Genomic DNA, 26,926 nt, shown 5'->3' on the forward strand with positions numbered 1-26,926 from the left:
GAAGTACCAAAGATATAGTCTTCAACCACTTTAAGAAGTAGCCACTCGGAGCTCCCACCAGTTTGGTCCCCTTCTGAAAATTTCCTTAAGCTCTTGGCAGTCATTGTGGCAGGAAGAAACCAGTTAGCCTCCCACCTTTGGAAATCTCCAGGCCTCTCTGAACAACTTTCTTGCCTCCAGAGAAGGGAGAGGCCTTCCTTTCCCTGCTCAAAGCCCCACTACTTCTTCTTCTTATTTCTCGCTTTAAGATGATTCACAGGAAGAGCATCAATATCCTTCGAGGGAAATTCCTAGCCCCACCCCAAGGTATAGTGTGGCTCCAATGGCCCACAAAGGGCTAGTTGCTGGCGTATTTCCTCAAGTCTGCCTTAGCCTCAGATAACAGCACAGGTGGGACAGCATCTGTATGGCCCAGACAGTGGCATGTCAAGCATAATCCAGGGCCCCGCACAGCCATTCCTCCACGGAGGGGAAGAGACCAGGTTTGCCTGCTTCTCCCGTGCGTGTCTGGGCTCCTGGTCTTCTATGAGCAAAGCCACAACAAAGAACAGTGGTTTTCAGGTGTGGGATGGGACAGCCTATTTTTCTAACTTCTCCGGGCCACGGATCTGCTAAGGAGATACTCAGTTGACATTGCCAAACGAAACCTCTAGACCTCGGTCTGAGGGACCTGTCTTGGGTCCACTACTGACGTCTGGGCCTTTGCCCAAAACTATGGGCATATGCTTACTTTCTATTGACATGACTAAGAAGGTTCACCCAGGACAGGGGGAGGCTCCCACCTAAAGACAAATCCTAATTACTACTCTGTGATATAGAAATTGCTTGTAACCCCTGAAATACAGTTTTTCAGTTTCAAGAATTTAAAGGTATCCATTCCACTGTACCTCTGGTAGCAGTAGGATTGCGGGGTGGGAAGACCTAAAACTGGGGTTTAAGCCCCAGTTTGTCAGTTGTCATCTGTGACTTTGGGCAGGTCACAAATTCCCCAGGTCTCATACCTATAATATAAAGACGATACCTCTTCTTACAGCCTATTGGGGCTATCGAGAGGATTAATGTAAGCAAACGTTTGTTAAGTACCCTTGACTCCTTCCTGTGGGATACAAAAATTAGTCATACGCTGGCCTGATCAGGAGCATGTACTTTCAAGGGATTGAAACCTGTAATAAATAACGTCTAAGGACCAGCTTAGATGTAAGGTGTCTTGTAAACTCTAAGGTGTAATACACATGTAGGGTATTAGTACTGCTGGTATTTTTCTTATGGATTGGGTCTCCTTTCTGGTCACTGCCAGGCCAAACATATCTTGACCAGGTCATAACCCAAAGCCTGTTCTCCCCGTCCCCTCATGGCTCCAAGAGATCTTGTTGCCCCTTGGAATCCTGGAATCCTTACGTGGCAGACAATTCATCTGTACCCCTGCTTCTCTTCCAGCACTTTCCCCAGGACATACTGGAAATAAGGCGTTTCCTCTTTCACAGAATTAATGACAAATACAAGATATGATCATTGGAGGTCAGCTGGGCATAGTGCGTAGAAAGTGTGCATATGTTCCCAGTGGATGGGTGCGTGGGAGGGGAGCATGGAAGAGGGAAGTTCTACAGTCCGAGGGTACAGTTCAAATTCTTATCATTTATAGGAAAATGAAAGTCAGAGAGGAGGAGCTCAGTTAGATAGACAAGTTCACACCTCACCCCCAGATTCATTCTGTGGCCATCTGACCTTTTGGGACATAAGAGCAAGTGAGTTGTCCTTCTCACCTTGTTCCAAACTCTTTTTCACAAGCTAGCAGTTGGGTGACTGATGACAGGAAGTCCTGCTGGTCTTTCTGGTGGCCAGTAGCCCTTCCTTTCTGCCTGCACGAACCTGCCCTTCTCTCCCCCCTCAGCCCCTCCTCCCAGGACACCAAAGGAACCCAAGTGGAAAATTCTCAGGACCCATGAGAGAAAAATGAGCATTTCTTCTGCAGCTTTTTAGAGTCCTTGAATATGGTGAGGTTCCTTTACACTTCTTAGAACTTCGGTTTGGTAAACACATTTTTTTTTAACACATAAAAATTCTTTGATGAAGTAATAAGTGTTCAGAAATATATACCATTTATCAACACTTTGATGTATGGTAGGAAGCTCCAAAGAGGTGACTCATGTTTAATGTTACCAATTGTGGAAATTCTAAGCGTAATTTCAGAAAGCTGAAGTGAATAAATGCTCTGGGGTTCAGGAAAGTTTTGTAAGTGGTCACTACCTGTGTCCACATTTATAAATTAACAGAAGGCTTTTCACGTGAGTACTGGACACTTGCCCATCCATTGTTCTCAGGAGATGCTCCCTGTGCAACCATACAACGAGCTACTTCTTCTGGCTCCTGGAGTAGGAGCCTCTTTCCATTACATGTGTTCTTGAGCTCAGAACTCAATTCTTTCCCCCTCTCCATCTAACGTTCCTCCCCACACCAACTCTGGTCGTTACATACTAAAGCATAAGTCAGTAACTCAGCTCCTCTGAGGTCCCACTTTGATAACAAAGTCCATTATTGCCACATCTTCCTCACGGCCCTTCTCCCTCTTGGGTCAACAGCTTGAATCTGCTAATATTCATTGAGTACTTGCTCTGTGTCAGCCACTGTGATTAGCACCGGGGGACAAAAGTGAAAAAGACACTGTGTTTGCCTTGGGGGATGCTTAGTTTGAAAGCGAGGGGAAAAGGAAACCTAGCGTTTATTTTTGTGCCGCCTAGTGCGCTGTCATTACTTCATCTGATCCTACCGGAAGTATTCTTTTCTCATTTTACAGAGGAGGAAACTGAGAGGTTATATGATTTTCCCAAGGTTACTCAGCAAATGGTCCAGTCCAGGCCTGTCTGACCCTACATCACCACTTTCCTCTTCACCCCTACTCCCACCAGCCACAGACAAAAAGAAGCAGATGGGACGTTCCAGCTGTAGGTCAGTTGGGAGGTTGCCAGGCAAAGAACTAGGTTGAGGCCTGTTGGCAGGTGTTTGGGTACAACCACGTCCCCCTGTGAGAGACCCAGAACCCAAGGCAGCCAGGGTGAGGTGTATGTGTCAAATCTCCCTGTCTCTTTAATTACAAGAATTTCTCAGGAACCTAAATGTGATTACATGTAGGACTCATTTTTTTTAAAGGAAGTTTTATTTTATTTTATCTTATCATTTTATTTTATTTTTTGGCTGTACCATGCAGCATGTGGGATCTTAGTTCCCTGACCAGGGATTGAACCTGTGCCCCCTGCAGTGGAAACGCATAGTCTTAACCACTGGACCGCCAGGGAAGTCCATGTAGGACTCATTTTGATGATCCTTAATTTAATCCCATCTGCAAAGACCCTGTTTCCATAGGAGGGACCATTCATAGGTTCCAGGGATTAGGACATGGATAGCTTCTGGAGAGCCATTTTCATCTTTCCACAGTGACCAGTTTCAACATTCATTTCTGTATTCATTCAATCATACCTTGATTGAACGTATACTTATTGAGCATTTACTCAATACCGGACACTGCAGGACACTGGAAGACATGGTGAGCGAAGCAGAGCCTTCTCATAGCCTTACGGTTTAGAAGTGGAGATGGGCGTTGATCAAATAATCATGCATATAATATGCAAAATTGCGACTGTGGTAAGTGCCATGAGAGTCCATAGGACCTGACCTGGTGACAAAGGCCCAAGAGAACTTCTATGAGGAGGTGCTGCTTGAGTTGAAATCTAAGGGACGAGTTGGGGTCACCAGGTTAAGAGCGGAGGGAAGAGTGTTGCAGGCAGAGGGAACAGATGGCAGGACCAGGGCATGACCAGCACCGGCAGGATGTGGAGGGCTTGGGGTGGGGCGCACGGGGAGAGGGGTGTGGGTTTCAGGCACTGTGTGCGGGGGTCAATCTGTGGTGCCTTCTCCCCATCCTTTAGACCAATCCTAACTCGTGGCCCCTGCCTGGTATCCTAGAACCCTTCCTCCCCGTTCCTCCCTCAGGCCTCATCCTCTCACTTCCTGCCCGGTATGCCATGTGGTTTAGCAAGGAAACCGCCTGAGCTCAGTGTTAAGGGCAGACCTCTAAGCTTTGATCAACAAAAAATTCATAAGAGCCTACCGTGTGGCAGACATTGTGTCGGGAGTTACAGAGATGAAGACAAGAAAGTGACATTCTTCTGGCCCTCGAGGCAAGAGACTATAGGGTGGAGGGGAAAGCATGAGGGCTTGAATGCTGAATAGCCTGCTGACCTGCATTGAATCTCATTTCTACTACTTACTGCTGTGTGGTCTTGGGAGAATGACTTCACCTCTCTGTACTTCAGTCTCTTTCAGGAGCACTTAAGTCAACCAACTTTTAATATGGCCCCACTGTGTGCTAGGCAGTAGGCCAAGTGCTGGCAACCCTCAGAGACCTGTCTGGCTGGGAGCAGAACACTGAGGTTGATTGTTTCCTCTCCTGGGACTCCAGATCCAGTTCTGCTGCCTGCAGTGCTTGATCCAAATGGGTTTCCGAGGTAGATGCCACCAAGTGGTTTCTGCACAGGGGCCCCACGCCAGGCATAGTGCTCCAGGAGATGGCAGTCAGATGAATGTTCTGGGAGTGTGGACCCATCTGGCCTTCTTCCTGCCTCCTCTTCCCTCCTTCTGCAGAATATTCGACACTGTCTCCAGAGAACCCTCTTTGATAAACACTAGTCATTCCAGGCTTGTGCGTCACCCGCAACTTTGCGGAGTACTCTATTGGCCAACAATTTTCATCTACATCTTTGTTTATTGGCCAGTATTACTAGGTGCCTCAACTTGAGGTTTTGGTAATGACACTGGCCCTAGTCTTTTCCATCAAACCACCTGTGTGAATAGGCCAAGACGGGGTCAGACAACTTGCTAACTCTACTGAGTTTGGCAAATCCCTTTACATCTTTAAGCCTCCATTTCTATGGTAAAGTGAAAATATAAGTCCCTTGTCATCCTTCCAGGGCTTCTGTGAATATCAAATGATATTCTGCCCCCGCATCCTGTTTTTACTCCATTGTGGTGCCCAAGATGGGGTTTAGGGTGGGGTGAGGAAGAGCAAAACCTTGAGCATTGAGTGGTTGAACTCTCTAAAATTGGCTGAGCCTTATTGATACCCATTATTCCTCCTCTAAGGGCTGTTGTGGGTGCAGGTGGGTTAACTGCCCAGAAGCTGTCTTGTTAGGTTTCTTTTCCAACCATAGTGGCTTTTGGGTCTTCAATTCCCTCCCTGCTCTCTCACCTTTGAACATCTGGGTGGGGGATTTTGTTCAGAGTGTGAAACAGTCTTCTAGATCGCTCAGGTCTCCATAGGCGTGAGGAGTTGTTTTTGTCCTTTGGCGAGAAGGCATTTTCCACGTGAGCAGAGGTGTGAGGCTGTGACCCCTCATGCCCTGGGGCTGTTCTGTGCCTGAGAGTTCAGGCACCCATGGGAAGCCATGGAACCGTATTCTGGGTAGGCTTTGGGGCAGGCTGAGGAGCCCGCCTAGTTACTACACAACCAGGCCCAGCAGGGAAGGGAGGATAGACAGCCTCAGACACAGGCTGAGAAATGTGTGAAGGAGAGGATTCAGAGCAGGGTCAACCAAGCAGCACAAAATCTGGGTGGACAAACAATCTATGGAAATTCACTCCAATTTTTAGGGTATGGTGTGCAAGGCATAGCCAGGAATATCATGGTGTTCACAAGTAGAGTAACTCTGAGTCTCAGTCTCTTTATCAGTGAAGTGAGAACAATAGTATTTATTGTATGCGGTTATTGCGAGGATTCAATGAAATTAAATACATAAAAGATGTTTGGTACAATGCATGGTGCATAAATGTCCAACAGATGTTACATGTGGGAAGGTCTAGTCCAGGTAATGGTGGAATAGTTTGTACTGGATAACCCTCTGGCTGATAACAGTGATAAGCTCTGAGCAAAATATGGAAAATCCCAACTAGGAAAAGAGACAAATCTCCCATGTAGAAGAATTTCAAATCATTTATGTAAATACTCGACCCTCAACGAGCATCACTGCGTACTCCTTACGTGTGGGCTGTGCATGGTGACTTTCTTTCAGAGGACAGTATGGAAAGAGGGGGGAAAGAGGTGGCGAAACCTGACAGTGACTAACTCAGACAGGTGATCAAGGTCAACATCAACAATGATATCAAAGTCATGTTGACAGTACCTGCCCTTGATATGATGTGATGAGAATAGTACTTTGCCTCTGTGGTCTTCTTCTCCAGAGCCTGTAATTCCAGTATAGCCGTGAGGAAAACATCAAACAAATTCCAACAGAGAGGCATTCTACAAAATATCAGACCAGTACTCCTCAAAACTGTCAAGGTCATCAAAAACAAGAAAGCTCTGAGAAACTGTCCCACCTAAGAGGAGCTTAAGGAGACATGATGACCAAATGTAATGTGATATGGCAACCAATATAATGTAGCACCCTGGATGGGATCCTGGAACAGAAAAAGGACATCAAGTAAAAGCTAAGGAAATATGAATAACGTATGAATTTTCGTTAATGAAAATGTATCAACATTGGTTAATTAATTGTAATCAAATGTTCTCATATTAATAATAGGGGGAAATGGTGTGGGGTGAAAATTCTTTCAGCTTTTGTATAACTGAAAATATCTTTATTGTAGCTTTATTTTTGAGAGATATTTTTGTGGGCATAGAATTCTAGATGGATTGTTTTTTCCTGTCAGTTCTTTTTTTTTTTTTTTTTGCGGTACGCGGGCCTCTCACTGTTGTGGCCTCTCCCGTTGCGGAGCACAGGCTCCGGACACGCAGGCTTAGCGGCCACGGCTCACGGGCCCAGCAGCTCCGCGGCACGTGGGATCTGCCCGGACCGGGGCATGAACCCGTGTCCCCTGCATCGGCAGGCGAACTCTCAACCACTGCCCCACCAGGGAAGCCCTCCTGTCAGTTCTTTAAAGATGTTGCTCCGTAGTCTTCTTGTTTACATTGGTTCTGATGTGACATATCCTTATCTTAATCTTTCCTTTGTATGTAACATGTCCTTCTTTGACTGCATTTAAGATTTTCTCTTTAACATTCGTACTGAGAAATTTGATTATAATGTGCCTTGGTGTAGTTTTCTACATGTTTCTTGTGCTCAGATTTTTTGTTTGTTTGTTTGTTTGGTTGATTTCTTAGACCTGTGGGTTTATAATTTTCATTAAATTTGGAAAATTTTGCTAGCATTTCTTCAAATATTTTTCTGTTTACCCCTTCTCTCATCTCCTTCAGGAATTTTTTAGGGAGTCTAATCTTAGGCCATTTGAAGCTGGCCTACAGCTCACTGATATTCTTTTCTTTTCTTTTCTTTTGTGGCTATTTTTTCCTCTGTGTTTCATTTTGGGTAGTTTCTATTGCTATGCCTTCACGTTCACTGATCTTTTATTCTACAGTGTCTAATCTGCTGTTAATCCCATTCAGTGTATTTTTCATTTATGATATTGTAGTTTTCATCTCTAGAAGTTAGAATTGAGATTTTTAAAAATAAAAGTATCTTGGTCTCTACTTAACTTTTTGAACCTATGAAATACAGCTATAATACTTGTCTTAATGTCTTTCTCTACCAATTCTGGCATCTGTGTCAATTCTGGGTTGTTTCAATTGATTGATTGTTTCATCATTATGGGTCATGTTTTCCTGTTTCTTTGCATGGCTTATAATCTTTGGTTGTGTGCCAGCCATTGTGAATTTTATATTGTTGGGTGCTGGATATTTTTGTATTCCTATAATTATTATTGAGTTGTGTTCTGGGATGCAATTAAGTTTACTTAGCAAAAGTTTTATCCTTTTGTGTCTTGCTTTCGTGATTTCTTAGGTGAGTCTGGCAATTTTTCTCCTCCGTTGAGGCAAGACTACCCTGAGAACTGTACCCATTGCCCTGTGGATTATTAGTTTCTCCAGTCTGGATAGTGGGGACGGGTACTGTTTCCAGTTCTGTGTGAGCATCAGGTATAGTTCACTCTTATTCTTTCAGATGGTTCTTTGCATGGCCTCTGGTAGTTTCTTCTTTTGGACACACTAATCAGTACTCTGCTGAATACTTGAAGGGAACCTCCTTCAGATCTTTGATGTTCTCTCTGAGTGTAGCTCTCTCCTCTCTGGTATTCCATCCTATGAACCCCAGCTGCATAGGCTTTACCCGAGTTCCCCCTCCCTGTGCTATGGCCTGGAAACTCTCTCAAGGCAACATGTTGGGGCAATCATAGGGCTTTCAGGGTTCTTGTCTTTTGTTGCCTGAATTTCAAGATCCTGAAAACCAATATTACGTATGTTTTTTCCATGGGGGTGGGCAGTGGTTGTTTCAGGTGGGAAGGTAAAATGGTCCCTGTTACTCTATCTTGTCCAGAAGCGAAAGTTCTCACTTTCATTTTTGAAGGACATTTTTGCTGATTATAGAATTCTAGGTTGACAGTTATTTTCTGTCAGCACCTTAAAAATATCATTCCCTGGTCTTCTGGTTTCTCTTGTTTCTGTTAAAAAGTGTATTAGTTTTTTAGGGCTGCCATAACAAAATAACTCTTAAACAACAGAAATTTATTTCTCACAGTTCTGGAGGCAAGAAGTCCAAGATCAAGATGTCAGCAGAGTTCCACAAAATGGGGGAAAATACTTGCAAATGATGTGACCGACAAGGGATTAATCTCCAAAATATACAAACAGCTCATGCAGCTCTATGTCATAAAAGCAAACAACCCAATCAAAAAATGGGCAGAAGACCTAAATAGGCATTTCTCCAAAGAAGACATGGAGACGGCCACGAAGCATATGAAAAGATGCTGAACATCACTAATTATCAGAGAAATGCAAATCAAAACTCCAGTGAGGTATCACCTCACACCAGTCAGAATGGCCATCATCAAAAAGTCTACAAACAGTAAATGCTGGAGAGGTTGTGGAGAAAAGTGAACCCTCCTACACTGTTGGTGGGTTTGTAAATTAGTACATCCCCTATGGAGAACAGTATGGAGGCTCCTTAAAAAACTTAAAATAGAACTACTCTATGACCCAGCGATCCCACTCCTGGCATACATCCAGAGAAAACCATAATCCAAAAGGATACATGCACCCCAATGTTTATTGCAGCACTATTTACAATAGCCAAGACATGGAAGCAACCTAAATATCCATTGACAGAGGAACGGGTAAAGAAGATGTGGTACATATATACAATGGAATATTACTTAGCCATAAAAAATAATGAAATAATGCCATTTGCAGCAACATGGATAGACCTAGAGATGATCATACTAAGTGAAGTAAGTCAGAGAAAGACAAATATATGATATCACTCATATGTGGACTCTAATTATTTTAAAAAGGTACAAACGAACTTATTTACAAAACAGGCTTACAGATATTGAAAACAAACTTACGGTTACCAAAGGGGAAACATGGGGGGTGGACAAATCAGGAGCTTGGTATGAACACACGCTGCTATATATAAGATAGATAACCATCAAGGACCTACTGTATAACACAGGGAATGCTATTCAATATTCTGTGATAACCTGTATGAGTAAAGAATCTACAAAAGAATGAATGTATGTATATGTATAAGTGAATCACTTTGCCGTACACCTGAAACTAACACAACGTTGTAAATAAACTCTACCCCAGTAAAATTAAAACATTAAAAAAAAAAGATGTCAGCAGGGTTGGTTTCTTCTGAGGCCTCTTTCTTTGGATTGCTGATGGCTGTCTTCTCCCTGTAGCTTCACATGGTCTTTCCTCTGTAAATGTTTGTGTTCAAATCTCCTCTTCTTATAAGGACACCAGTCATTTTGGATTAGGGCCCACCCCAATGATCTCATTTTAACTTAATTACCTCTTTAAAGACCATCGTATTCTGAGGTACTGGAGGTTAGCACTTTAACATATAAATTTGTGGGGAGTGGTACATTTCCACTTATAACAAAAAGTCTTTTTTTAAATTAAATTTTAATTATTTATTTTTTATACAGCAGGTTCTTAATAGTTATCTATTTTATACACATCAGTCAATCCCAATCTCCCAAATCGTCCCACCGCCACCTGCCACCCCCACCCCCCCACCCCCCGCCGCTTTCCCCCTTGGTGTCCATATGATTGTTCTCTACATCTGTGTCTCTATTTCTGCCTTGCAAACCAGTTCATCTGTATCATTTTTCTAGGTTCCACATATATGCGTTAATGTACGATATTTGTTTTTCTCTTTCTGACTTACTTCACTCTGTATGACAGTCTCTGGATTCAACCATGTATCTACAAATTACCCAGTTTCGTTCCTTTTTAACAGCCATTAGTCTTATTCTTCTTCTTTTTAAGATTATGTGGCTTTTTTTTTTTTCTGGATTCTTTTCAAGATTTTCTGTTTGTGTTTGTCATCAGCAGTTTTATTATGATGTACCTAGGCATGGTTTTCTTGGAATATACCCTGATTGGGGTTTGTTGAGCTTTTTAAGAATTCTGCTCATTCACTCAGATGCTCATCTTTTATTCGGAATTCTTGTGTCTAGTGTCAGCTTCATCTGCCTGCCCCATTCCCTAGATTTTGTATTCCCTGGTTCCTTATAGCTGGCTCCTTGACTCTCCCATTTTGAAAGTTCATCCCTTTCCAAGTACCCTAAGGACAGGTAGGGCTAACAAACCATAACATTTTGAAGCATTCATATTCCCAAACAATGGGATTTTGAAATTATCTCATATTTTAAATTAGAAATGTTTTTCTTCTACAAAGCAGTTCATATTTATTAAAGAAAATTTGGAAGTACAGAAAAGTTTACAAAGAAGGAAAAATAAATCACCCATAGTCCCATGACATATTTTTCACTTTGTTTTTTTTTAATGTTTTTATTTTCTCTTTCAGTTTTATTGGGATATAATTGGCATACAGCATTGTATATATTTAAGGTGTATAGCACAATGACTTGCATGTATTGCAATGTGGTTAGCACAATAAGTTTAGTTAACATCCACCATCTCACACAGATACAAAAAAGAAAAAAATTTTTTTCCTTGTGATGAGAACTTTTAGGGTCTGCTCTCTTAGCAGCTCTCAGATATACCCTACAGCAGTGTTAACAGCAGTCATCATGTTGTACATCTCATCCCTAGTACTCATTTATCTTGTAACTGGAAGTTGGTACCTTTTGACCACCTTCATTCAATTCCTCCACCCCCACCCTCTTGCCTCTGGTAACCACAAATATGATCTCTTTTTCTATGAACTTGGTTGTTTTGTCTTTTTAGATTTCACATTTAAGTGAGATCATACAGCCTTTCTCTTCCTCTGTCTGACTTTTTCACTTAGCATGATGCCCTCTAGGCCCATTCATGTTGTTACAAATGGCAGGACTATTTTTTTTATGGCTGAATAGTATTCATTGCATATATATACACCACAATTTCTTTATTCATTCATTGTTGATGGATATTTAGGTTATTTTCATTTTTAGATAGTGTAAATAATACTGCAGTGAACATGGGGGTGCAGATGTCTCTTCAACATAAAGATTTTGTTTTCTTCAAATATATACCCAGAAGTGGAATTGCTGGATCAGATGGTATGAGGGACCTCCATAGTGTTTTCCGTAGTGGCTGTACCAGTTTACAATCCCACCAACAGTGCACAAGTGTTCCCTTTACTCCACATCCTTGCCAGTATTTGTCTCTTACGTTTTTTTTTAATAGGAAATTTATTGATGGAAATCTCATATTTTTTCATTAGATTACACATCATTTATTACTTGTTTTTAAATTTATTTTTTAATTAATTAATTTGTTTATTTATTTTATTTTATTTTTTTGGCTGTGTTCGGTCTTCATTGCGATGCGCAGGCTTTCTCTAGTTGGGGTGAGCGGGGGCTGCTCTTCATTGTGGTGCATGGGCTTCTCATTGCGGTGGCTTCTCTTGTTGTGGAGCATGGGCTCTAGACATGAGGGATTCAGTAGTTGCAGCATACGGGCTCAGTAGTTGTGGCTCGTGGACTCTAGAGCACAGGCTCAGTATTTGTGACGCATGGGCTCAGTTGCTCCGCAGCATGTGGGATCTTCCTGGACTAGGGATCGAACCGGTATTCCCTGCATTGGCAGGCGGATTCTTAACCACTGCACCACCAGGGAAGTCCCTCTTATGTTTTTTTATTATAGCCATTCTGATAGGTTTGAGGTGATACCTCATTGTGATTTTGATTTGCATTTCCCTAATGGTTAGTGATGTTGAGCCCCTTTTTAATGTACCTTTGGCCATTTGAATATCTTCTTTGGGAGAATGTCTATTCAGGCCCTTTGCCCATTTTTAAATTGGATTATTTTTTTCCCTGCTAATGAGTTGTATGTTATTTATGTACTTTGGATATTAACCCCTTATCAGATGTGTGATATGAAATATTTTCTCCCATTCTGTAAGTTGCATTTTCATTTTGTTGATTGTTTCTTTGACTGTGTAGAAGCTTTTTAGTTTGATGTAGCCCTATTTGTCTATTTTTTATTTTGATGCCTTTGCTTTTGGTGTCATATCAAAAAAAAAAAACGTTGTCAAGACCCATTTCAAATAGATTTTTTCCCTCTGTTTTCTTCTAGGAGTTTTATGATTTCAGGTCTTACATTTAAGTCTGCAATCCAATTTTAGTTCGTTTTTCTGAGTGGTGTAAGATACAGATCTAGCTTTATTTTTTTACATGTGAACATCCAGTTTTCCTAGCACCATTTATTGAAGAGACTGTCTTTTCTTCATTGAGTATTCTTGGCTTTCTTGTCAAATATTAGTTGACCGTATATTCATGGCTTTATTTCTGGCCTCTCAGCTCTGCTCCACTGATCAGTGTGTCTGTTTTTATGACACAGCCATACTGTTTTGATTACTATAGCTTTATAATATAGCTTGAAATCAGGAAATGTGATACCTCCCACTTCTTCTCATAAAAGAATGCTTTGGCTATTCAGGGTCTTTTGTGGTTTCATATAAATTTTAAGATTGATTTTTCTATTTCCATAAAAAAATGCCATTGGTATCTTGATAGGAATTACACTGTATCTGTAGGTGGCTTTGAATTATAGACATTTTATTGATATTAATTTCTCCAATCCATGAACACAGGATATCTTTCCATTTATTTGTGTCTTCTTTGATTTCTTTCATCAATGTCTCATAGTTTTCAGTGTAGAAAATTTTCATCTCCTTGGTTAAATTTATTCCTAAATATTCTGTTGCTTTCAATGCTGTCATAAATGGGATTGTTTTCTTTATTTCTTTGTCACGTAATTTCTTGATAGTGTATAGAAACACTACTGATTTTTGTATGTTAGTTTTGTGTCCTGCAACTTAGTGAATTCACTGATTAGATCTAACAGCTGTGTGTGTGTGTGTGTGTGTGTGTGTGTGTGTGTGTGTGTAGTCTAGGATTTTCTATATATAAAATCATGTCATATGCAAATAGAGACAATTTTACTTCTTCCTTTCCAATTCTGATTGGAATTGTTGTTTATTTCTTTTTCTTGCCTGACTGCTCTGGATAGGACTTCCAATACTATGTTGAATAGGAGTGGTGAGAGTGGGCACCCTTATTTCTGATCTTAGAGGAAAAGCTTTCAAACTTTTAACATTGAGTTTGATGTTAGCTGTGGGCTTATCATATATGACCTTTATTTATGGTGAGGTATGTTCCTCCCATGTCTAATTTGTTGACAGTTTTTATCACGAACAGATGTTGAATTTCACTGAATACTTTTTCTGCATCTATTGAGATGATCATATGATTTTTATTTTATTCTATTAATATAATATATCACATTTATTGATTTGCATATGTTGAACTATCCTTGCATACCAGGGATAAATCCCACTTGATTATGGTGAATGATCTCTTTAATGTACTGCTGAATTTGGTTGCTAGTATTTTATTGAGAATTTTTGCATTTATATTCATCAAGGATATTGGCCTATAGTTTTCTTTTCTTTTAGTGTCCTTGTCTGGCTTTGGTTTTTGGCTGCCTTCATCAAATGAGTTTGGGTTAACCCAACTCCTCTTTGAGTTTTTGGAAGAGTTTAAGAAGAGTTGGCATTAATTCTTACTTAAATGTTTGGTAAAATTCACCAATGAAGCATCTGGATTTAGGCTTTTCTTTGTTGGGAGATATTTGTTTACTGATTCAATCTCCTCACTAGTAATTGGTCTGTTCAGATTTTCTATTTCTTCATGATTCAGTCTTGGTAGCTTGTATGTTTCCAAGAATTTATCCATTTCTTCTAGGTTGTCTAGTTTGTTGGTATATAATTGTTGATAGTAGCCTAATTTGATCCTTTGTACTTCTGTGGTATCAGTTGTAATGTCTCCTCTTTCATTAATAGTTTTGTTGATTTGGGTCCTCTCTCTTTTTCCCTTGGTTAGTCTAGCTGAAGTTTTGTCAATTTTGTTTGTCTTTTCAAAGAATGAATTCTCAACTTTGTTAATCTTTTCTACTGTTTTCCTATTCTCTATTTCACTTTCTGCTCTAATCTTTATTATTTCCTTCCTTTTGCTAATTTTGGGGTTAATTTTTTCTTTTTCTACTTCCTTGAGGTGTAAAATTAAGTCATTTATATGGGATCTTTCCATTTTCTCAATGTATGCATTTATAACTATAAACTTCCTTCATAGAATTGTTTTTGCTGTATCACATAAATTTTGGCATGTTGTGTTTCCATTTTCATTTGTCTCAAGATATTTTTCTATTTCTCCTTTAATTTCTTCTTTCATCCATTGGTTGTTCAGGAGAGTTTTGTTTAATTTCCATATATTTTTGAACTTTCTGGTTTTTAACTCGTTACTAACTCTCCTGTTATTGATTTCTAGCTTCATACCATTGTGGTTGGAGAAGATATTTGGTATGATTTCAATTTTGAATTTGCTAAGACTTGTTTTGTGGTCTAACATGTGGTATGTCCTAGAAAATGTTCCATGTGCACTTAAGAAGAATATATGTTCTGCTACTGTTGGATAGATTGTTCTGTATATGACTATTAGGTACATTTGATCTATAGTCTTGCTCAAATCTGCTGTTTCCTTATTGATTCACAGTCTGGATGATCTATCCATTGTTGAGAGTGGGATATTAAAGTCTCCAACTATTGCTGTTTATTTCTCCTTTTAGTTCTGTTAGTATTTCTTTATATATTTGGGTGCTCTGATGTTTGGTGCATAAATATTTATAATTGTTATATCTTCTTGATGAATTGACCCCTTTATCATTATATAATGGCTTTCTTTGTCTCCTTTTACCATTTTTAGTTTAAAGTATATTTTATCTGAAATTTACAAATAGCTCATGCAGCTTAATATCATCAAAACCAACAACCCAATCAAAAAATGGGCAGAAGACCTAAATAGACATTTCTCCAAAGAAGACATACAGATGGCCGAGGCACATGAAAAAATGTTCAACATCACTAATTATTTGAGAAATGCAAATCAAAACTACAATGAGATATCACCTCACACCAGTCAAAATGGCTATCATCAAAAAATCCACAAACAGTAAATGCTGAAGAGGGTGTGGAGAGAAGGGAACCCTCCTACACTGTTGGCGGGAATGTAAATTGGTACAGCCACTATGGAGAACAGTATGGAGGTTCCTTAAAAAACTAAAAATAGAGCTACCATATGATCCAGCAATCCCACTCCTAGGCATATATCCATAGAAAAACATGGTCTGAAAGGATACATGCACTCCAATGTTCATTGCAACACTGTTTACAATAGCCAAGATGTGGGAAACAACCTAAATGTCCATCAAAAGTGGAATGGATAAAGAAGGTGGGGGGCAAATATATACAATGGAATATTACTCAGCCATTAAAAATAATGAAATAATGCCATTTGCAGCAACATGGATGGACCTAGAGATTGTCATACTGAGTGAAGTAAGTCAGGTAGAGAAAGAGAAATATTGTATGATATCACTTATATGTGGAATCTAAAAATAAATATACAAACGAACTTATTTACAAAACAGAAACAGACTCAGACTTAGAGGACAAACTTATGGTTACTGGTGGGGAAGGGTGGGGGGAAGGGATAGTTAGGGAGTTTGGGGTTGACATGTACACAATGCTATATCTAAAATGGATAATCAACAAGGACTTACTGTATAGCACTGTGAACTCTGCTCAATATTATGTGGCAACCTAAATGGGAAAAGAATTTGAAAAAGTATAGATACATGTATATGGACAACTGAATCACTTTGCTGTACACCTTAATCTAACAACATTGTTAATCAACTATACTCCAATATAAAATAAAAAGTTAAAAAAAATAAAGTCTATTTTGTCTGATATAAGTATAGCTACCCCTACTCTTGTCTTGTTTTGTGTTGTTACCATTTGCATGAAAAACATTTTTCCAACTTCTCATTCTGTTCATGTATTGTTTTGCTAATTTCATTTAAACGTCTATCTGTGTGTTCTTGTAGTTTCTAAACTTCTTTAAAAGGATTATTCTGAATTCTTTGTCTGACAGTTCATAGATCTCCATTTCCTTAGGGTCAGTTATTGGAGCTTCATTAGTTTCCTTTGGTAGTGTCATGTGTACTTGATTTTCATGATCCTTGATTCCTTACATTTGTATCTGTACATTTGAGAAAGCCGTCTTCTTTTCCAGACTTTACAGGTTCACTGTGGCAGAGACGGTTCTTCACTAGGCTTCTCAGGTTGGAGTTCTAGATGTGTCAGGTGGTAACATCCTCGGATAGGTGGGGCTTACTACCAGGGTCTATTTTTGGATGAGGCCACTGCCCAAGCTTTGAGGTTGGGGGGCTGCCATTGGCTGAGAGCAGTTAGATAGGACTGCTGGCTTTGTTCCCTGCACATGCAAGGCTGTAGCATAGGTTCTGTGGTTGTCTGAGTTCTCTGGTCAGTCTTCCTAGATTGTTGGTACTGGGTACTATACGCAGCAGTAGATGGAGCTATGAATTAGCTTCCCTGCGCTGGGTGGGGGTGGGGGGCAGCAGAACGGACCCAAGGCCTGCATAGCTTGTTTTGGGGACATAAATTAGGTAAGACTGTGCACTGACTTCCCAGGCAGATGGGTGCACTGGTTTTGCTCTGTAGACAGGAAAAGCTATGGGATATGCTCTCTGTTCAAATGCCACTGGAAGGAGGGTTGTAGGATGGGCTACACAGCATCCTGTGTGCTCTGGTTAGGTTCCCTGGTTGGATGGGCTGAAGGCTGTATTCAGCAGTGGGTGGGACTATAAGTTAGCTTGCCTGTTGGGGTAGGTCCCTCAAGGCTATTGTTTAGGGGTCAAAGTTCTCTGGCCTGATGGGCCACCATCATAGCTATACAGATGGGGAGGACCACTGACCAGGCTCTTTGCTCAAGTCTGGCTGTAACCAGAGGTGCAAGATCGTTCTGCGACTAGAGATGATAGGTTTCTTGTTCGGGTCAGGCCACGGGCTGTATTCAGCTTCAGGCAGAGCTATAAATTAGTTTCTCTGCCAGCTGGGGCTGCAGAACAGGCCCCAGGGCTGTCAGGGCTCTTTGCTGGGTGATCAAATCAGACAGACCTGCATGCTTAGCTCCCTGGACAGACATGGTCACTGAGTTGGCCCTGCAGGCTCAGAGCCACTGGCTGGGTTCTCGTCAAGTGCCACTGTAATCGGGGCTGCAGGGTGGGCTACTGAGATTCCCAGGAGCTCTGGTGAGGATTCCTGGCTAGCAGGGTTGGAGGCTATATTCAGCAGTAGGTAGGGTTATGAGTTAGCTCCCTTGCCTGGGTGGAGGGGCAGACCAGGCTCCAGGGCTGACAAAGTTTTTGTCTGAGGTCCCAAATCAGGCAGACTTGCACCCTGCCGAGTTCCCTGGTCAGACTGCACCACTGTCTTGGCTCTGCAGATGAGTAAAGCTCCTGGTTGAGACTACCACTTAGGTGGTGCTAGTAGGAACTTGGTCTGCTAAAATCCAAACGCTGGTTCCTACAAGCCCTCCTCCCTTCTCCATCACAATCTGATTCCCAGTGGTCAAGCTCCACAGATTCCCCTGCGATCCCCCTGAGGCAAGACAAGAGTGGGACTCCCAACAAGTGAGCCACGACAATGGGGAAGCTGGATGTCCAGCCTGGGCTCTCTTTTGCCTCTGGAGGAACGATAGGCTCAGGGGAGACCTCTCCATGTGGTGCTGCGCCAGCCTGGGGCAGGGGCAACGTGGTCAGCTTGTGGTTGCTCCTCTTACCCTCCTGATGTGATCAGTCTTGGTCTCTGTGGTACGGGGTGTGCTTCAGCCTCACCTCCGTGTTCAAGGATTTTCACAGTGGTGTCTTGTCCATGAATAGTTGTTTGTTGTTCTTCTTGTGTGAGGGGGTGAAATCGGGAATGTCCTATGTCATCATTCTGGTGACATCACTCCATCCCTGTCTCTGTTTAATGCAAAGGTTGAACATGTAAAAACATATATGGCTTTAATCATATTGTGGATACAATTTTGTATTTGTTTTTCATATTTCTTATTATATCATGGGTATATATGTATATATGATATACATGTGATATGTATGTATATGATTATATGTCTATGATACATATGTATGCCATATGTGTTATATATATCATATCATATATACTTTTTCATATTATAAAATTATTGCTAACATTTACTGAGCAGTTACTAAGTGTTGAGCATTGTGTTAATTTTTTTCATTAATTATCTCACGTAATCTCACAACAATATTATGATGTAAAAACTATCATTATCCTCACTTTACAGATAGGTAGTTGAAGCTTAGAAAGGGAATTGGTGGAGCTGGTATGTCCAACCCAGATCCATTTGAGGTCAGAGTACAGCCTCTTAACCACTACTCTATTTCACAATAATTTAAAAAATTGTGATATAATTACATACGGTAAGATCTACAGACCTTAAGTGTATAATTTGGTGAGTCTTGGCAAATGTATATACATGTAACCACAATAATTTTTAATGACTGCATGATTCCCCTCTGAATCTAATTTGAATTTTTAGCCTAGTGAATAGGAGGATAGCCAGTGGTACAATGCCCTGTCCTCCCTTCCAGGCTGCCCTGGACACCCCTCCCCAAGCTTTTCACAGTCTGGCAGCTAGAAGGTTAACACCTGGCATGGTAGGGACTTCAGAATCCTTATTTGTACTGGTTGTTTAATGTTTTGACTATTATTTGCTACCTAGCCAATTCCTCTCTTGTTTGATGTTAGACTAAAAAATTTTACTTACAACGCTGCAATGAACAACGTGTACACATCACAGTCTTTGCGTGACTCTGTTATTATTTCCTTAGAGAAGATTTCTGGAAGTGAAATTACTAGATTAAAGGGCATGGACCTTTTTTTTTAAAACAGCTTTTTTTTTTTTTCCTGCTGTACGGGCCTCTCATGGTTGTGGCCTATCCCATTGCGGAGCACAGGCTCCAGACGCACAGGCTCATCGGCCATGGCTCACGGGCCCAGCCGCTCCGCGGCATGTGGGATCTTCCCGGACTGGGGCACGAACCCTTGTCCCCTGCATCGGCAGGCGGACTCTCAACCACTGCGCCACCCGGGAAGCCCTAAAACAGCTTTTGACATATCATTTGTGTGTGTAAAGGTTTTCTCTTTTTAAGATCATTTCCTTAGAGGAAATGTCAAGAACTGGGATTATTAGGGCATAAATATATGAAACGTCTTTGATGTGCACTGAGGCAGGGGTTTTGCACGCTGACCAAGCCTCACTCCCTAGCTCACTTAGCGGATTTGAGTTTTGCCGAAAGTTAGCTTTCCTTGGGACGGTCAGCTGAAGGTTATAAACATGTCCTTTCCATGGCCAATCCCAGTGTGGGGATGACTGGGTCTCAGTGGGCCATTCCCCAACTTCTGAATGGGTAGCAAATTATCATCTGGGGAAGGGAAGGTACTCAAATTTCTGGGAAGCCACCCTGCCTCTCTGGTTTTTCTTCTGTCTCATAGTGGAGACCTTGCCTGCCTTGTCCAGCACCTGGAGGACACCTTATAAAAAGGCAGCTCCTCTGATGCATCTTTGTGCCTCCAAAGCTAGCATGGAGCCTGGCACATACTGGTATCCAATAAATAGTTGTCAAATAACTAAAATGAGCCTCTACTGTGTAGGAGGTTCTGCTCTGTTGGTTCACCTACAGTATCTAATTTAATAGCCAAAGCCATCCCGAGACGTTGGCTTCATTATCACTATTTACAGATGAGTAAATTGCTCAAAGAGGAAAGACACTTGCCTGAAGTCACACAGCTAAGGTGCAAAGTTAAGATTTAACTCCAGACATGGTATTTCTTTCCATTATCATTGGAATGTGATATGTGAGTCACACCGTTTTAAAAACGGTGAGGGGTTTTGTTTGTTGGAAGATTTTTAATCACAGTTTCAATTTCAGTGCTTGTGATTGGTCTGTTCATATTTTCTATTTCTTCCTGATTCAGTCTTGGCAGGTTGTGCATTTCTAAGAATTTGTCCATTTCTTCCAGGTTGTCCATTTTATTGGCATAGAGTTGCTTGTAGTAATCTCCCATGATCTTTTGTATTTCTGCAGTGTCAGTTGTTACTTCTCCTTTCTCATTTCTAATTCTACTGATTTGAGTCTTCTCCCTTTTTTTCTTGATGAGTCTGGCTAGTGGTTTATCTATTTTGTTTATCTTCTCAAAGAACCAGCTTTTAGTTTTATTGATCTTTGCTATCGTTTCCTTCATTTCTTTTCCTTCATTTCTTTTTCATTTATTTCTGATCTGATTTTTATGATTTCTTTCCTTCTGCTAGCTTTGGGGCTTTTTTGTTCTTCTTTCTCTAATTGCTTGAGGTGCAAGGTTTGGTTGTTTATTCGAGATGTTTCCTGCTTCTTAAGGTGGGCTTGTATTGCTATAAACTTCCCCCTTAGAACTGCTTTTGCTGCATCCCATAGGTTTTGGGTCGTTGTGTCTCCATTGTCATTTGTTTCTAGGTATTTTTTTATTTCCTCTTTGATTTCTTCAGTGATCACTTCATTATTAAGTAGTGTATTGTTTAGCCTCCATGTGTTTGTATATTTTACAGATCTTTTCCTGTAATTGATATCTAGTCTCATGGCGTTGTGGTCAGAAAAGATATGTATAGCTGATTCACTTTGTTATAAAGCAGAAACTAACACACCATTGTAAAGCAATTATACCTCAATAAAGATGTTAAAAAAAAAAAAAAAAAAAAAAAACAGTGAGGGGTGCTGTCTGTGCTCCGGTCGAAGCCTGACACTGAACTTCCAAGGAGAGGACTGTGGGTCAGAGACTCGGGGAGGGCTCCCTCCCCCTTTCTCCCTCACTCACTCACTCTCACCATCACTGTCTCTAGCTTGGTCTCTGTGTCTGTAGATACCAGTGGGCTGCAAAGAGAATTACCCCCCTTACATGAATAGGACTTCTCAAAGAGTGGGCTGCAGACCACAGGCATCAGAATCCCCCACCGCATGCAGATTCCTGGGTATCCCCACAGCTATTAAATCAGACTTTCAGAGTCGAACCCAGTCAGATCTGCATTGTAACCATTTCAGTAGGTAATTATCATAAGCACACCCTCAAGTTTGAGAACCATTGCCTTAGAAAGAAGTGTCCACAGTTGGAGCTGCAGGCCTGGCAGGAGGGGTTTTAATCAGGGACAGACATTGTCTGTTCAAATTTGGGTCACCAAGGTGCCCTGGGACTGTCCAGCATGACTGAGAGAAGACCCTGAGCTTGTCCCAGGTGGGTGTCACATCTCAGACACACAGAGCTGCCCTGTGCTATGATATGACCAAATCAACAGTCCCATCTCAACTGACATTTGGTGGAAGCAAGATGTCATGTCAATTACTGATCAGACTGTCACTGGACAACAGACCAGAGAAGTGTGCCTCGAAGCATAAGTATATTTTTTCGCCTTTTCTTCATGTTCTCAGGAATGTTCTTTGACCTTCGCTTGGCTTCTGGGGCCAGAGACTTCAAAGGCAGACAAGGGCAGACAAGGGGTGGAGTGGAGGATAAGGGAAGGATGGGAAAGGCACTTTATAACATCAAGAGAGGAACTAGGTGGGGCCCCATGTTTTATTGAGAAACCACAGCAGAAAAATATCATCTGTGGTTGTTTTGGGTAGAAAAGTCTCTGGGGTTAATTGATCAATTTTCTTCCAAACTTTCTGTATCTTCGGATTTTCTTTAACAAACATGGAACAATAATACCTACTCTTATGATATCAGATGGCAGACGCTCTTCTAAGCGCTTACATGAATGAACTTATTTCATCCTCACAACTCCCCCATGGTGGAGGTCCTATTTTTAGCCCCCTTGTATGGATGAGTAAATTGAGGTAACAGAGACATTAAGTAATTGTCCCAAGGCTGCACAGCTAGTAAGTGGCATGGGTGGGATCTAACCCAGGCAGTTTGACTTCAGAAGCTATGTGCTTAGCCTCTATCCTCTACTGTGTATTATGTTTATAAGAAGATGAGCATTCAAAAAAGACTTTGACACAAAATTATTCAGAGCCCCACCCACACCCGTGTGATGTCTCTTTCAAGTGGTGAAGTAATAACACCAACATTTACCCTGCACTTACTTGGGACCAACTGATTTCTTTCCATCAACTCATTCAATTTTTATTACTTCCTAAGCCTGCACTGTCCAGTATGGCAGCTACTCCCTACATGTGGCCACTGGGTATCTGAAACCTGGTTAGTCTGAATTGAGATGTGCCGTGTATAGTAAATACATGCTGGATTTCAAAGACTTAATATTAAAAAAAAAGGCGATAAAACAACCCCTTAAATTTTTTCATTGATTACACGTTGAAGTGACAATCTTGTGGATATCTTGGGTTAAATAAAATACATTAAGATCAGTTTTGTCTGTTTCTTTTTACTCTTTATAATATAGGTGCCAAATATTTAAAAATCGCATCTCTGTGGTTTGCATTTGTGGCTCATGTTATATTTCTGTTGGATAGCGCTGGTCTAGAAGGTAGGCGTATGTTGCCATCTCCTCACTTTTCCGATGAATAAGCTGAAAGGGTAAGTAACCTGCCGGGGTGATCCAGAGGCTGGATTGACATCCAGGCTCTGGGCTCCACCTCGCCGCACTGCTTTCTTCTCTGCCCTCACAGAATCTCTAATCCACACTGATCGGACAGTCATGTGTACGTGAAATGAGTAGTGAACAAGGAGTTCCGCGCCGATACCCCAAGTCACAAACACGTGCTGGGCACAGGTCAGGCGGGAGGCGTGGTGGGAGACGCCACCGCCCTTGTTGCTAGGCCCCGTGCAAGGTGACAGCTACCATGATCGCTGACGTTTCCCAAGTGCTCACCATTGCCAGGCACTGTGCAAGGCACTTCATCCACATCCCCTCATTTAGTCCTCAAGACACCATTGCCGTTTGTAGCCCTGATTAACAGAAGGGAGGACTGAGCCTTGGCGAGGTTAAAGCCATCGTCCAGGGTCACACAGCCAGCGTGGACTGCAGCTGGGACTCAGTCTCGACTTTGTCCACATCGAGAGTTTGTGCTGTTGAACCTGCCTTGCCAACCACAGACTAGGTGTCGGGAGGCAATGTACATACTCAGGGAACTCTTACAGTGTAGGAAGTGACAGGGGAGCCAGCACAGAGCCACAGCACAGGGGACAGGGCCACACCCCCCACCCCCCACCACCACCGCGAACCAGCATTTGTGAACAAGGGAAACAAGAGAGCTTCTTGAGAGCTAACCTAGAAAATCAACACATCCCAGGTCAAATCAGGAGACATGTTGGCTTCCGGATAAGAAAGACTCACCACAGCCTCGACAATGTGCCCTTGGGAAGAAGACATGTGGGTGAGGAAGTAGGTCGGCAGGGGAACCCAGGTCTCCCTGGAACTGAGAACTTGAAGGTCATGGACTAGAATCTTTCTGGAAGAGTATAGCTTGGACAGTCCTGGGGTGAGAAAAGCACTTTCAAAGGAAACTATTAAGTTCGTTCCTCTGTGGGGATTCCCTCCAAAGTGAACGAGCAGTTGGTTTTCTGAGGGTCTGCTTCTGGGAAGAAGTTATTTCTATGCTAATGAGAACATTCTAGACTGTGTGACCCTTAGGTTTCTTTGTGGTAAATTAATGAGCGTAGCTTTGGAGAATTCACTGGCCTCACTCACATGGGTGGTATTTGGCCTCGTTCCTGGGCTCTTTCCCTTTGGCTTTGTCCCTGTGGATCTCAGACTATCGCCAGATCTTGATCTTTCTAGAAAGACTTCTTCTGGTATCTGTTCTCAGGTGGCAGTGCAGCAGCCCTGGACAAGTGGTACCCAGGGTTCTTCCTCCCCTGACTGCTGGGGAAGGAGCTCAGATACCCCAGGACTTTGAACGGACTTGAGGTTTCCTTTCACTTTCCCCCTTCGTTTTTTCTACAGTGTATTGCAATAGCATCTATGAAGAGCGGGGAGGGTTCTTGCTTGTTTTGGTTTTGGGGGTCCATCTGCTTCAAAGATTTGAAAGCTCCAGTTCTTATGCTTTTTTTGGCTTGAGGTGAATCATTTCTCCAGAAGGACCTTATCATCTTGGAGAATTCACAAAACCTAGGTTCTGGGTGCTGCTAGCTGAGCAACAGCTCCCTGACTGAGGTTAAGTCATCAAAGTAATGTTAAGTTGGTCAGCTAGTAGCTTTCCTCGATGACATCTTCCACATCAGAGTTTCTCAACCTCAGCACGAGGGACATTTTGGTCTGAATAATTCTTTGTTGTGGGTCCCATGCATCGTAGGATGTTTAGCAGCATCCTGGCCTCCACCCACTCGATGCATGTCACCACCGCCACCAACACCAACAACCAAAACGTCTCCAGACGTGGCCAAATGTCCCTGGTTGAGAACCACTGCTCTGTGTAGTCGAGGTCTCTTTCAAATTTCAACAGACCAGGTACTATGGGGGAGTCAAAAGAGCGAGGAATTGCTTGTGTCTATGGGTGTCTGAGTGTTGGGGTGAGAGGGAAGGAGAAACGTTCATTAAAAAATTCATTGTATTCACATTGTAGAGTCTGATCCAGGGCACAGGGTTAGAGTCAGACTCGAATTCAAATTCTACGTCTTCCACTTATGAGTTAAGTAATTTTCAGCAAGTTACTGAACCTCTCTTACCTTAGTGTCCTCATCTATCATGTGGAAATAACAGTGGTACCTAGGGGCAAGGCTAAAATGAGATATTGGAAGTAAAGTGCAAGTATGCAATAAACATTGGGAATTCTCTCTCTGCTCCTTGGGATCTAGCTAAGATGAGTTTGAGCCCCTAGTCCCAGACTGGCTGTGGTCTGAAACCCTGCTGAAGAGGAATTCCCAGGGGGACCTGTGAGCTCATGCTTGCCTTTATCTGTGAGTTTCTGTTTCTAGATACATGTTTTCTGTTCTTCTCCATGGATGACAATCTCACTTCTTTCCTTAACTTCCACCAAAACCAAAACAGAAACAAAAGTAAAAACTCCCTTGCAAAAAAATCCAGGAGTATGATCGATTTACTGAAAATGAGTGGCCACTCTGTACCCCTCCATGCACAAAACAGTTTTGAAAGTGTACATTGAAATTCCTGTCCTTGAAGATCACATGGGTTACCTTGCTTTGGGGAGGTCTCTTCTTGACCCTTCACCCCAAAGGTGAAAGGCCAATACTCTGACTCCTTTCCGCCTCTCTTCCTGACTGTTCACCTTTCTCCTCCCCCTTGCTCTGTCTCCTTCTCACCATGCAGGTCCTGGTTCACCTCTCACCTTCTTGGAGAAGTCATCCCTGACATCATTTCATGCAAGTGCCTTCCTTCTTTTCTACTAGCCACTCCCTATCACTTTGTTTTCTTTATAACTCTTATTACTACAGAGGTCACCTAGTTATTTACTAGTCCAGTTGTTTATTGCCCATCTCGCTCCACTGGGATGTAAGCTTCATGAGGATAGGACCATTATCTCTCTGTCCATGCAGAACTCCTGTCCAGAACTGAGCTGAGCTGTCTTGGCGCCTCTATTCCCACAATAAGGTTAGATCTGTAAATGGCATCATGCCAACCTTAGCCCCCCTCCCCCCATCTCTTGCCCAGTGTTGAGTTATTTGACAAGGCACCTCCCTGCTTGAACACCCCCTTCCGACTCTACACCTTCTGTAAAGTATGCTGCATGCACAGCCTCTGGTAGTTGGCCCTTTGGGGAGCAAAGCAACAGGGGTGTTGTCTGGTGGGGTACATGGTGCAGAAAAAGGGCAGCACGTGAATAGGATGTAAAACCTAGAGCAGCGAGCAAGGGTTCCAACATCAGCAGAAGAAAGAATGCAGATCTAAAGGTAACTCTGGGAAACGTAAGTCCCCCTCCATAATCCTTGGAGGTGTGGGGAGTGACCCCGGCTCCCCACTTGTATGGGCTTGGAAGCAGAGGGTAATAACTCCAGACAGCTGAATGCTTTAGGGACATATAAGTAGCTGATACACAGGTGACATTTTCCCTTAAAAGGATGCTCAAGACCAAAGCCACACAGGAGGATTATAGTAAGGGTCTTGGAAGAGGATTGGTTCTGCTTTTTTGGAGAACTTGGACCTTGGGGTTCTGGTTTCCTGGGTTACCAGCCTGGAGGACTCTGAGGCTGGCCCAGGTGGGGAAGGAGGTGGTGACCTGGAGAGCCTTTCCTAGGAGTGTCAGCAGGTGGCGCCCTAAGCCAAGCATGTCCTGGGCGGCTAAGCCAGCAAAGCGGGAGGTGGTTCTCCAGGCCACTTCCCAGGAAATGACTCACCAGGATGACTTCAACAGTGGGGTGTTCGTCACTAGGTTCAGTGGGGTGAGACCCAGGAGGACTGTATCGCCTGTTATATCTGAGGTGAGGGTGTGAGGGTGCAGCTGGGGGTGCCCTTCTTGACTCATTCATTCATCTGACATTCATCTGACATTCTAATGAGTGCCTGGACCGGAGGGACATGGCAAGCATTT

The sequence above is a fragment of the Phocoena phocoena genome, chromosome 8 (assembly GCF_963924675.1).
Source record: "Phocoena phocoena chromosome 8, mPhoPho1.1, whole genome shotgun sequence".
NCBI lineage: Eukaryota > Metazoa > Chordata > Mammalia > Artiodactyla > Phocoenidae > Phocoena > Phocoena phocoena.